Genomic DNA, 12,062 nt, shown 5'->3' on the forward strand with positions numbered 1-12,062 from the left:
TAAAATGTGACTTTACATGTGACTTTACTGTGTATATCCTGTTTTTGACATGGTGAAAGGAGAGAGGATATTATATAATCCATGTTGTCAGTTAAACTACTGGTTTAATTACTAAGTTTACATCTGCAGATTGCTACACAATTTATCACCCCCACATATTTTAGTGATAGACCATTCTCAGCACAGTAGTTAAAGTGACCCAGTATATCAGCCACAGTGATGGTGTTGGGGCTTTAACACATCAGTATCACTGTTAGGTTCAGACATGGCTGGATTACTGACCGGGCCAGTGGGGCCAGCGCCCAGGGGCCCTTGAGGTCAGGGGGCCCCGGGGGGGCCCTGGCCCAAAACATTTTGCGATGCCTATCAACATTTATGATACAATATATTTTTTATTTCCGAGGGCCCTCCATTTTAAGGATCCTCTGACTATTAGGGACTTTGACCCCAGGGCCTCTTGGGGGCCCTAGCCATGCTTTTGGGGCCCCTAGCCATGCTTTTGGGGCCCCTAGCCATGCTTTTGGGCCCTAGCCATGCTTTTGGGGGCCCTAGCCATGCTTTTGGGCTCCAAGCCACAAGCCTGCAGCTGCAGAAGCATGATATTGACATATGTACAGCTACACAACTTCTCTTGTCTTTATGAGACTTTGTGGCAGCACAGAGAGATAACTTTGAGGTGTTTGAAGGGGCAGCTTTAAATGTCACCACTGCTCTCTCCCAAGAGTACAGGCATGACCTCCAGCGTACAAAGAAGCGCAAAATTATGTCTGATGTTAGTGCAGAGCCAGGTGTAGCATTTAACGGAAAGGACAAGTTTCAGATCGAAACTTTCAATGTTGTCATTGACAAACTTGTGTCCTGTCTCAACCACCGTTTGAATGCATACACACACTTAACTGAGCTATTTGATGTTCTTTTCATGCCTGACAATATGTCGAACAGTGAGCTCACTTTAAAGGCTAACTCACTCGCTGCAGCATATCCTTCAGATCTGAACATGAGCCTGGCAGATGAATTGATACAATACAAATCATTCATAACAGAAAAAGAAAAATGTCCTAGTAAAATGCTCAAAACCATGATAAATTTGAATTTACAGTCAACCTTTCCAAATGTCTACATAGCACTTAGACTTTTTTTTGACTGTGCCTATCACAAATTGTGAAGGGGAGCGTTCATTCTCCAAACTGGCTCGTATTAAGAATGAACTCAGGATTAGGATGCGCCAAAACCGCCTGAACTCACTGTCACTTCTGGCCATTGAATCAGATTTGGTCAGACAGCTTAATTTTGATGAATTAGTGGATGACTTTGCAAGAAAGAAGAGTAGAAAGAAACTTATATAAAATAGATTATTGTGTTAGGATAAGTTATTGACAGGTTGTTTAATGTATTAATTTATTTATGGTTTTTTTTGGGGGGGGGGCTGGGCAACTCTTTGCCCAGGGGCCCAGACTATCCTTAATCCGTCCTTGGGTTCAGAATACTAGTCTACCAAAAACGTTCAGCCAACAGTGGCTGTCTTGTTAGAAAAGAATATCTGGTAATTGATAATGATGGACAGTACAGAAGAGAGGTGATCATTTGTGAGCCATAGTCTTTAAGTGTACAGCTACAAAGAACACATCTACATTTATATACTGATGAAACAACCATTTATATATTGATGAACACAAAACCATACTTAGAAACTTTAAGAGTAATCCCCAGTGCAGTAGCAGGAAATACAGGGGTTGGACAAAAAAACTGAAACACCTGTCATTTTAGTGTGGGAGGTTTCATGGCTAAATTGGACCAGTCTGGTGGCCAATCTTCATTAATTGCACATTGCACCAGTAAGAGCAGACTGTGAAGGTTCAATTAGCAGGGTAAGAGCACAGTTTTGCTCAAAATATTGCAATGCACACAACATTATGGGTGACATACCAGAGTTCAAAAGAGGACAAATTGTTGGTGCACGTCTTGCTGGCGCATCTGTGACCAAGACAGCAAGTCTTTGTGATGTATCAAGAGCCACGGTATCCAGGGTAATGTCAGCATACCACCAAGAAGGACAAACCACATCCAACAGGATTAACTGTGGACGCAAGAGGAAGCTGTCTGAAAGGGATGTTCGGGTGCTAACCCGGATTGTATCCAAAAAACATAAAACCACGGCTGCCCAAATCACGGCAGAATTAAATGTGCACCTCAACTCTCCTGTTTCCACCAGAACTGTCCGTCGGGAGCTCCACAGGGTCAATATACACGGCCGGGCTGCTATAGCCAAACCTTTGGTCACTCGTGCCAATGCCAAACGTCGGTTTCAATGGTGCAAGGAGCGCAAATCTTGGGCTGTGGACAATGTGAAACATGTATTGTTCTCTGATGAGTCCACCTTTACTGTTTTCCCCACATCCGGGAGAGTTACGGTGTGGAGAAGCCCCAAAGAAGCGTACCACCCAGACTGTTGCATGCCCAGAGTGAAGTATGGGGGTGGATCAGTGATGGTTTGGGCTGCCATATCATGGCATTCCCTTGGCCCAATACTTGTGCTAGATGGGCGCGTCCCTGCCAAGGACTACCGAACCATTCTGGAGGACCATGTGCATCCAATGGCAGTGCCGTGTATCAGGATGACAATGCACCAATACACACAGCAAGACTGGTGAAAGATTGGTTTGATGAACATGAAAGTGAAGTTGAACATCTCCCATGGCCTGCACAGTCACCAGATCTAAATATTATTGAGCCACTTTGGGGTGTTTTGGAGAAGCGAGTCAGGAAACGTTTTCCTCCACCAGCATCACGTAGTGACCTGGCCACTATCCTGCAAGAAGAATGGCTTAAAATCCCTCTGACCACTGTGCAGGACTTGTACAGTGTATCACAAAAGTGAGTACACCCCTCACATTTCTGCAAATATTTCATTATATCTTTTCATGGGACAACACTATAGACATGAAACTTGGATATAACTTAGAGTAGTCAGTGTACAGCTTGTATAGCAGTGTAGATTTACTGTCTTCTGAAAATAACTCAACACACAGCCATTAATGTCTAAATAGCTGGCAACATAAGTGAGTACACCCCACAGTGAACATGTCCAAATTGTGCCCAAAGTGTCAATATTTTGTGTGACCACCATTATTATCCAGCACTGCCTTAACCCTCCTGGGCATGGAATTCACCAGAGCTGCACAGGTTGCTACTCTTCCACTCCTCCATGATGACATCACGGAGCTGGTGGATGTTAGACACCTTGAACTCCTCCACCTTCCACTTGAGGATGCGCCACAGGTGCTCAATTGGGTTTAGTCCATCACCTTTACTTTCAGCTTCCTCAGCAAGGCACTTGTCATCTTGGAGGTTGTGTTTGGGGTCGTTATCCTGTTGGAAAACTGCCATGAGGCCCAGTTTTCGAAGGGAGGGGATCATGCTCTGTTTCAGAATGTCACAGTACATGTTGGAATTCATGTTTCCCTCAATGAACTGCAGCTCCCCAGTGCCAGCAACACTCATGCAGCCCAAGACCATGATGCTACCACCACCATGCTTGACTGTAGGCAAGATACAGTTGTCTTGGTACTTCTCACCAGGGCGCCGCCACACATGCTGGACACCATCTGAGCCAAACAAGTTTATCTTGGTCTCGTCAGACCACAGGACATTCCAGTAATCCATGTTCTTGGACTGCTTGTCTTCAGCAAACTGTTTGCGGGCTTTCTTGTGCGTCAGCTTCCTTCTGGGATGACGACCATGCAGACCGAGTTGATGCAGTGTGCGGCGTATGGTCTGAGCACTGACAGGCTGACCTCCCACGTCTTCAACCTCTGCAGCAATGCTGGCAGCACTCATGTGTCTATTTTTTAAAGCCAACCTCTGGATATGACGCCAAACACGTGGACTCAACTTCTTTGGTCGACCCTGGCGAAGCCTGTTCCGAGTGGAACCTGTCCTGGAAAACCGCTGTATGACCTTGGCCAACATGCTGTAGCTCAGTTTCAGGGTGTTAGCAATCTTCTTATAGCCCAGGCCATCTTTGTGGAGAGCAACAATTCTATTTCTCACATCCTCAGAGAGTTCTTTGCCATGAGGTGCCATGTTGAATATCCAGTGGCCAGTATGAGAGAATTGTACCCAAAACACCAAATTTAACAGCCCTGCTCCCCATTTACACCTGGGACCTTGACACATGACACCAGGGAGGGACAACGACACATTTGGGCACAATTTGGACATGTTCACTGTGGGGTGTACTCACTTATGTTGCCAGCTATTTAGACATTAATGGCTGTGTGTTGAGTTATTTTCAGAAGACAGTAAATCTACACTGCTATACAAGCTGTACACTGACTACTCTAAGTTATATCCAAGTTTCATGTCTATAGTGTTGTCCCATGAAAAGATATAATGAAATATTTGCAGAAATGTGAGGGGTGTACTCACTTTTGTGATACACTGTATATGTCATTTCCAAGACGAATTGACGCTGTATTGGCCGCAAAAGGAGGCCCTACACCATACTAATAAATTATTGTGGTCTAAAACCAGGTGTTTCAGTTACTTTGTCCAACACCTGTAAGTCTCTTATGATGATAATATGATGCAGCTGATCACCATTCAAAGTTTACTGAAAAAATAAAGAGGCAGATAAAACATGGACAACAAAGCAATGATAAACAATACTAAAAATCGACTCACAGATTTTAAAATGACAGCAGGTTAAGAACTGAGCACACACACTAGATAAGGAACATGTCATGTCATGGAATCAGTACTGTTCAGAGGCCCAATAGTTCAGTTTTCAATTTCCAAACTTTAGTGTTATTTTAAATGCATCTATATTTTTGTATGTACAAATAATGTTGTTTTTTTCTTTATTCCAGCCAAATCAGGTGGAATCAGCTGCCAGTGAGAGTCCTGGTTGGAGTAATTGGGGAGGCAACCATTTAAAAGCAGGAAGTCAAGATGGCTGATAGACGGAGAGAGAGAGGGGGAGGGGGACTGGTTTCAAGCCATGTACTGTGTTTTCAGTTGTAGCTGTTTTAATCTCTTATGCTAGGAAATACTTCAGTTTGGGTATTTTACCTGCACCTACAGAGAAGTTTAGAGTTTGTTTGTTTGTTTCATTTATTTTGTAGCTATCTGTCTTGTTACTCAGAGTAGGACAGTGTGGTTATGTTCTGTTGATTTATTTGGTGCCGTCCAGTTGGTACTAAAGAACACAACAATTTTAGCATTTGTGACTTTTTAATGACTCTTTTGTAAATAAAAAACTTTTATTATTTTCTCTGACTTTTGGTTTTAGCAAATTGCCACGTTATTGGTCCCACATACCCCTAGATACAAGGTGGGATCGTAACAAACTGACAAAAACGTGAGTGTGAAATACAACTTATTATGTTTATTACATTTTATGAATGGCAACAAGCAACATAGTTTACAAACTGTAGCTCAGAATCGTGTGATTGATTGATTGATTACTTTATTAATCCCCAAAGGGAAATTGTGGTGTCACAGCAGCAATAACAATTATTACAAAAAACATCACACAATGACATTACAATGAGGTAAATGAAAGAATAAAAAAATTAAGACAAATGTAAATACAAGTAAGATATAAAAACTAAGAAATATATATATAAAGAAAATAAAAATATATAAAAAATAAGAATATAAAAACATCTAACAGGACAAGAACAAAGAAAACTAAAAAGGGGGGAGCCTAAAGGTGCAGTTACGTGCAATTTAAAAACTGTGCAAATTAAACAGTACCATGTGCAAATTGTAAGTTTAATTGTCTTTCGTGGGTGTTATAGGTTCTTCGTCCTTCTCTTTCACCAGTGAGTGTTATTATAGGTAGCCACAGATGTGGGCAGAAATGACTTCCTATAGCGCTCTTTGTTGCAGCGAAGTTGGCGGAACCTTCCACTAAAGGCACTTTGCTGTTTAATCAGCAGGTCATGTAGCAGGTGTGTGGTATTGTCAATTACGTTCATGTATAGACCGTTTCAAATGAATATTCATGAGTCCAGGAAGTGACGTAGATGTTCCTAAGACGCTTCCGCTTGGTGGTAAACAGCGCTCAGAACAACAGCGATTGAGCACAACTGCTTCAATTCTTTTGCGTTAGTTCAGGTCTGATTTATTGACAGTATGTCTAAATTAAAGTTAGGACCATGTTGTTCGGTTGGCGGATGTTCCCTCAGGCCAGGTACAAACTTGCTTTCAGAAATTAAGGTGAACAGATTTCCAAAAGAACGCACAGCGAAACACTTGGATTGCTGCTGTAAATAGAGCCGGCTGGATACCCACCATCAACTCTTATAATAAATGTAATATATATTATTTCATAATAAAATATCGTGAACAAATGTACTCAGTTGAACGCTGTTCTCATGGTGTCTTGTCCCTGACGTTTAGCTTAAGTGTATTAAAATACGCAGGCGCTTAATATTTGTATTAATAGAACAGAATAAACATAAACCTAACATAAGCCTTAAAAAGTTTACATTTTCCTTATAATACGGTGTAAAAGCCATAACTTTATAGGACTATATTTTGGGGAAATGTCACTATATGGAATTATATTAACAGCTTAATTAGCTGTAATAATTAGCTTAGCTTTATTATTAAATGACACGCAGACCTGTAAAGAAACACTGTTCTACTTTTGTAATACAGAAAGTAAATAAACTATTTATGAATACATTGTGCTTACTGTAAAATATTTCATGTATTTCCAGTTAGGCTATAAAAAATTGTTGTAGCATTAGCTAATATGTTCTAATTCAGATGATAAGTAATTCACTGTGGTTTGTCATATTTTTATCATATTATAATGGCTCTTAGCTCAACAGACACAAAAGGGGAGATGACACAATAATTACGTTAATAATTATTTTAATAATTAATTGTATGCGTCCAAACTGCGGTATGCTTTCACTGCCTCTCTGGTGTAAACACACTCCGTTTCAACAAGGTAGTGATACACGTCTGGGTATGTTACATGAATGTTACCTCAGGCAAACGTTTTAGGTCAGCGGAAAAACACTCTTCTTAAATTCTCCTCAAAAGGGGCTGGTAAGGATGCTTGATGATCTATCATAAATTTCTGCTTATATCGCGTTTGTTTCGCGTTCGGGAGACTCGCAAAGTACGAGCTCGTCATGTTGACAGCTGGATGGATGTTTAAAAATGGCGCTACCGGAAAGGTGAAAGGAACAGACATGCACAGTAGCGTTGTTATTGTTTACCCTCATTGAAACGGTCTATACATGTGTCCGCCCTTTAGCATAAACAACCAATCAGTTTGCTGTTTACGCCGCAAGTGGAGAAGGGTCAACATGCTAGGGAAAAGACCCCTTGATGTGGATATCTGCACAGACGCAGTAAAAGAACAAGCCAAAGTAACATGTTTTGAGTATTATATAAACTATTTCTGAGATTACTGTAAAATATTATCACTGATGTTTGTGATAGAAAAATAATTGTCTGAGTTTGCTTTCTGACAGGAAAAGTTCCACCACACTGCTTTTTCCATCAAGCGCCAAGGAACAGTTTTAACCCAGCTGGGAACGGGTGATGTCCCAGAGCCTCCTTAACACTTACATAGAACTCATTCACTGCTTTTAATCTTTACTCATGGATCATCCACATACCTGACCCTTTAAGTGCATTAAAAGCCATGTCATGTACTAATCATGTCAACTCGCTGTGTGTGAATTTTTGCCCAAAGTTACTTTCCATCACTTCAAATGTTGTTTATTTCTCTTGATAAGGGCCTTTCACATTTCAGAATACATTTACTTCAGTTAAAAGTTGGCTTTTTCTTATTTTATCGATGCTTAATTAAACTGTTCCACAAAAAAAATCACCAAAAAACCTCTTTATAGATTACCTGGAGACGTGTGCAGCTCATCCTTAGTGAACTCATTCTCAAAAACCTGGACCACGCAACCTCAGCGCAGATGTGAACTGTAATAAATTCATATTCACTATTACAAACTGTTTTTACATAGATATGTAAACTATTAGACAAGCAAAAATTTATCTTAAATACAGAAAAGTCAGTATTCTCAACTTTTTTAATTAAATTTATTAGTTGTTAATGTATGTGTAAAAGTAATTTACAGTCACTTGATAAGCTTGTTTGACCAGGTGTACGTACTATAAACAACAATAACTGTTTATAACAATGACAACTGGCAAGTGATTTTAACTATTACCTTAACATAATACATGGTGGTGTCAGACAGAAGCAGTTCACTAATTCAGTACAAAAGCTCCCATGAAAGCAAGCGCGAGGAGCTCCTCGTGCTTGTAGTAAAGTTTAAATATAAAAAATCTGTTATCTTTTTCAGTTGAGGATGTAAAGGTAAAGTTAACTGCTGCTCTTTAGGACAAAAAACTTACGAAAACATTGTATCAAAAATGTTGATATATTGTAGTAACAGAACAATATATATAATCAAATTATTTTGTGTTTTTTATCATTAACAATTTAATTATAGCTATGTTTTAACATTAGCCAAAAAGGCTAACTTGGCAGGTACGTTAAGCTAACTGTATAGCCAGCTATACTTAATTGTCAGCTAGGGATGCACCGATATGGGAATTTTGGGCCGATGCCGATATCCGATATTATACACGTACTTATCTACAGATGCCGATGCCGATGCCGATATACACATTTATAACTTACTGAGTAGCTGCAGATTTTGCTGGCGTGCGCGGTGCTGTGCGAGTCTCCTCTTTCACCGTGAGGAACTCTGTATATTTGTCAGGATGGTGTGCCTTCAGATGTATAATTAAATTTGTGGTGTTGAAATTTCTTACTTTGCTCCCTCCACGCAAGACGTTAGTTGAGCAAGTCAGGGCTGGGCGATTTTGCAAAAAAAAAAAATCTCGATTATTTTAAAATTATACCCGATTGTCGATTACGATTTCGATTTTTTTGTTCTTGAATAATGCAATTAAAATAAGACTCAAATTTCTTTTTTTGCATTGTAATTAAAGGCTGCAGAAGTGCAAAAATAGTAACAGCACCACCTATAATTATCCTTTTAAGGGACTCAAACTTTATAACAATGATATCACAATAATTAACAATAATTAAAACAAAATAGAGATCTGAATTATTTATATCCTTATCTATCTATATCTAAGAATAGCTCACAAACAACTTTTATTTTAAATAATGTTCAGCAGAACCTCCTTAGATTAGGAATTAGTGAGTCTGTATCAGTATCTACACTGGGGGGCATCAAGTAATCACTCAGCTCAGCTTTTTGTCCTCTTGTGCTTTGGGGGGTGGATGGAGGGGGCACGTTCTGCTTCTAACAACATGGACTACAATTCCCATGTTTCAATGGTCTGTCACGTGACTATATCACATGTCCCGGTCAGTAGAGGTTTAAAGAGTACTAAAACATTGTACTCAAGTAAAAGTACTACTACTTTAATGCATTTTGACTTGAGTACGAGTAAAGTTACTACTGTAGTTTAAAAATCTATTCAAGTAAAAAGTAATTCATTTAAAATGTACTCAGAGTAAACGTTACTTATTTAACAGAAGAGCGTGTCTATAAGTGGATATAAATCTCACAATAGTTGTTTGTTTATTGATACAACATTTAAAACATTTAGGGATGTTTAATGTGTCATTTTAGTCCCATAAAACTTTCAGTCTGTATAACCACTATTTGTGTCGTAGAATGATTCGATTCTACTGATTCTTCTTAAAAGGAACCGATTCGCGCATTTACATACATACGGCTCTTTACAAGGAACCGAGCCAAAAGATTCAACTCCCTATCGCGATTTTTTTTTTTTTTTTTTTTTTTTTTTTTTTACTCAGTAACGGATGTGATTTAAAATGTAGCGAACTACAATTCTTAATACAAAACTTACTTAAGTAAAAGTAAAATTACAGGCTTTAAAATCTACTTTAAAAAGTACAAGTACACAAAACTACTTAATTACAGTAACGCGAGTAAATGTATTTTGATTCAGTTCAGCGGTGTTTGATTCAGTGAATCTTAATTAAACTCTTCTGTGTGTGTGTCTCGTGTTGCTGATCGCGCTGTTTGTGCTCTTTATTTCTGAATCTAACCGTTACCGTGTAGAATCCTTGTTGTCTTCCGTTTACTGTTTTGGTTTTCGCTGGTTTTGGACTCTGACCTGGTTTTGTACACCGTTTTTGCCCTTTTTATATTAAACTTTTCCTTGTTTATATTCCGCGAGCGTCTCGTCAGTTTCTGCTTCGTGACATGTTGGTATTTTAATGAAAATATAAAATATGTAAACAATCGCGATTGTTACATTCTAACATCGGATGAAAACGTTCATGCCAATTGTAAAACGTAACTTTGTTAGTATGTCTCGTCTTACCACTCGGGCTGTAGGTCGATTCAGGTGGCGACTGGGTAGCGAGGCGAGTACAGGTAGAAATGAAGGAGACGTGATGCTGAACAGTGAAACCACTTTTAATGAGGCACAACAGGTTACAGCTACATACAGCTGACAGTAAATAACAGAACGACCAGACCGAACACGCGCTGCTCTCTTTCTCCCCTTCTCCCCTACTCACACACACACATCCGCTCTCACTCACTCAAGCTCCTCCCTCTTCCATATTAAAACGCTAATAATAACTTTACTTAATAATTCTAGACTATAATAATAACTGTATATAAAATATCATTTTTCATTCCATTAACAACCTTTAATTATTGCTCTTACATATACTCCCTTACCCCAAAAGAAATGGCCTCATTTCTGAGTTTAGAAATACAGTGCTGAAAGGGAAACAAAAAAAAATACAAAAACAATAATGCATGTATATATATATATATATAAAAAAAAAAACTAGTTACAGAGCAATACAAGGTGTACAATAAAGTCCATTCAAAATACGTACTTTGTGTTTTTTTTTTTTTTTTTTTTTTTTTTTTCCAACAACAGTTCAAGGTCCTTGAACAGTGACCATAAAACTCAGTACAGTTCATAGTCTTTGAGGTGTGCAGGCACTCTGTGTTGACGGCGAGGTGGGCCGGAGGTCAGAGGCTGGTTTGTGAGGGTAGCAGGTGTATGAGGGGTGTGTGTTGAGGGGCCAGGGGGATGTTGTTGTGTGTTAGTGTTCCGACTGGGAGGTTGTGACTGATTATCAGGGGCTGCAACTGAAGTAAGTTACTTGGAAGCTATGGGCAAATCAGGCCATAAGGGACAGAGCAAGGGGCCAGAAGAATCAGCAGACCTGGGCTGTGGGGCCTGAACGTTTGTGCTGAATTGATTAGGTACAAATGGTTTGAGCCGATTGTAATGAAGCACTTTGGGCTTACTCAAAGGGCGGGCCAAATCACGAACTCGAAAATCAACAGGTAAGGGCTGACCCTCTGATGCAATAGCATCCAGGATCTCAAAAGGGCCAATCCAACGTGGAGCAAGTTTGTTCTTGCGGTGAGCCGGATCATCTACCAACACCAAGTCACCAGGGCTATAAGGACTGTATTTCAGGCGACGATCATAATATAGTCGTTGCCGTTCTTGTGCCTGGTCCCTGAAAGCAGTTGCTGATTTGTAGGCGTTCTTAAGCCGTGTGCGCAAGGAACCAGCATACACAGCTGGAGTGACAGCTGTACCAGATGATGGTGAGTCAGGAGTGCTGAGCAAAGTGTCCACAGGGACACGCGCTTCACGCCCATGGGCAAGATAGAAAGGTGTAAAACCTGTACTGGCATGAACTGTGGTATTGTAGGCCAATGCAACTTGTGGGAGATGATCATCCCACTCAAGTCCTAACTCAAACAAGTATTTAGAGAGCTCTTCTTTAAGAGTTCGGTGGTACCGCTCCACTGCTCCGTCGCATTGGGCGTGGTAGGGTGAAGTACGAAGCTTCTTAATTGCCATGAGGCTACAAAGATGCTTTATGAGGTCAGATTCAAATTGTCGTCCCTGATCAGAGTGTAAGGCTTCAGGAACACCATGCTGAGGAATGAAGTGTTCGAAAATGCACTGAGCCACCAAAACAGCCGTTTGAGCTTTTAAAGGATACAGGTTGACAAACTTTGTGTACAGGT

The 12,062-nt window shown here is 40.0% G+C and overlaps 1 protein-coding gene across 3 annotated transcripts in view; it reads right to left on the bottom strand.

Annotated features, from left to right (window-relative positions):
* Positions 1–10,524, bottom strand: part of LOC134328716 (NACHT, LRR and PYD domains-containing protein 7-like) — a 29,840-nt gene extending 19,316 nt beyond the window's left edge. For 2 of the 3 annotated variants that reach the window (XM_063009894.1, XM_063009897.1), the window contains exons 1-2: positions 10,375–10,524; positions 7,883–7,959 (exon numbers count right to left, since the gene is read on the bottom strand). The gene's annotated coding sequence lies outside the window, so the exon portion shown is untranslated. Of the gene's footprint in view, positions 1–7,882; positions 7,960–8,686; positions 8,800–10,374 lie in introns of those variants that run through there. The other variant, XM_063009895.1, reaches the window with a different exon arrangement.
* Positions 10,525–12,062: the final 1,538 nt, after the last annotated feature.

This window comes from Trichomycterus rosablanca, chromosome 15, assembly GCF_030014385.1.
Source record: "Trichomycterus rosablanca isolate fTriRos1 chromosome 15, fTriRos1.hap1, whole genome shotgun sequence".
Taxonomy (NCBI): Eukaryota; Metazoa; Chordata; class Actinopteri; order Siluriformes; family Trichomycteridae; genus Trichomycterus; species Trichomycterus rosablanca.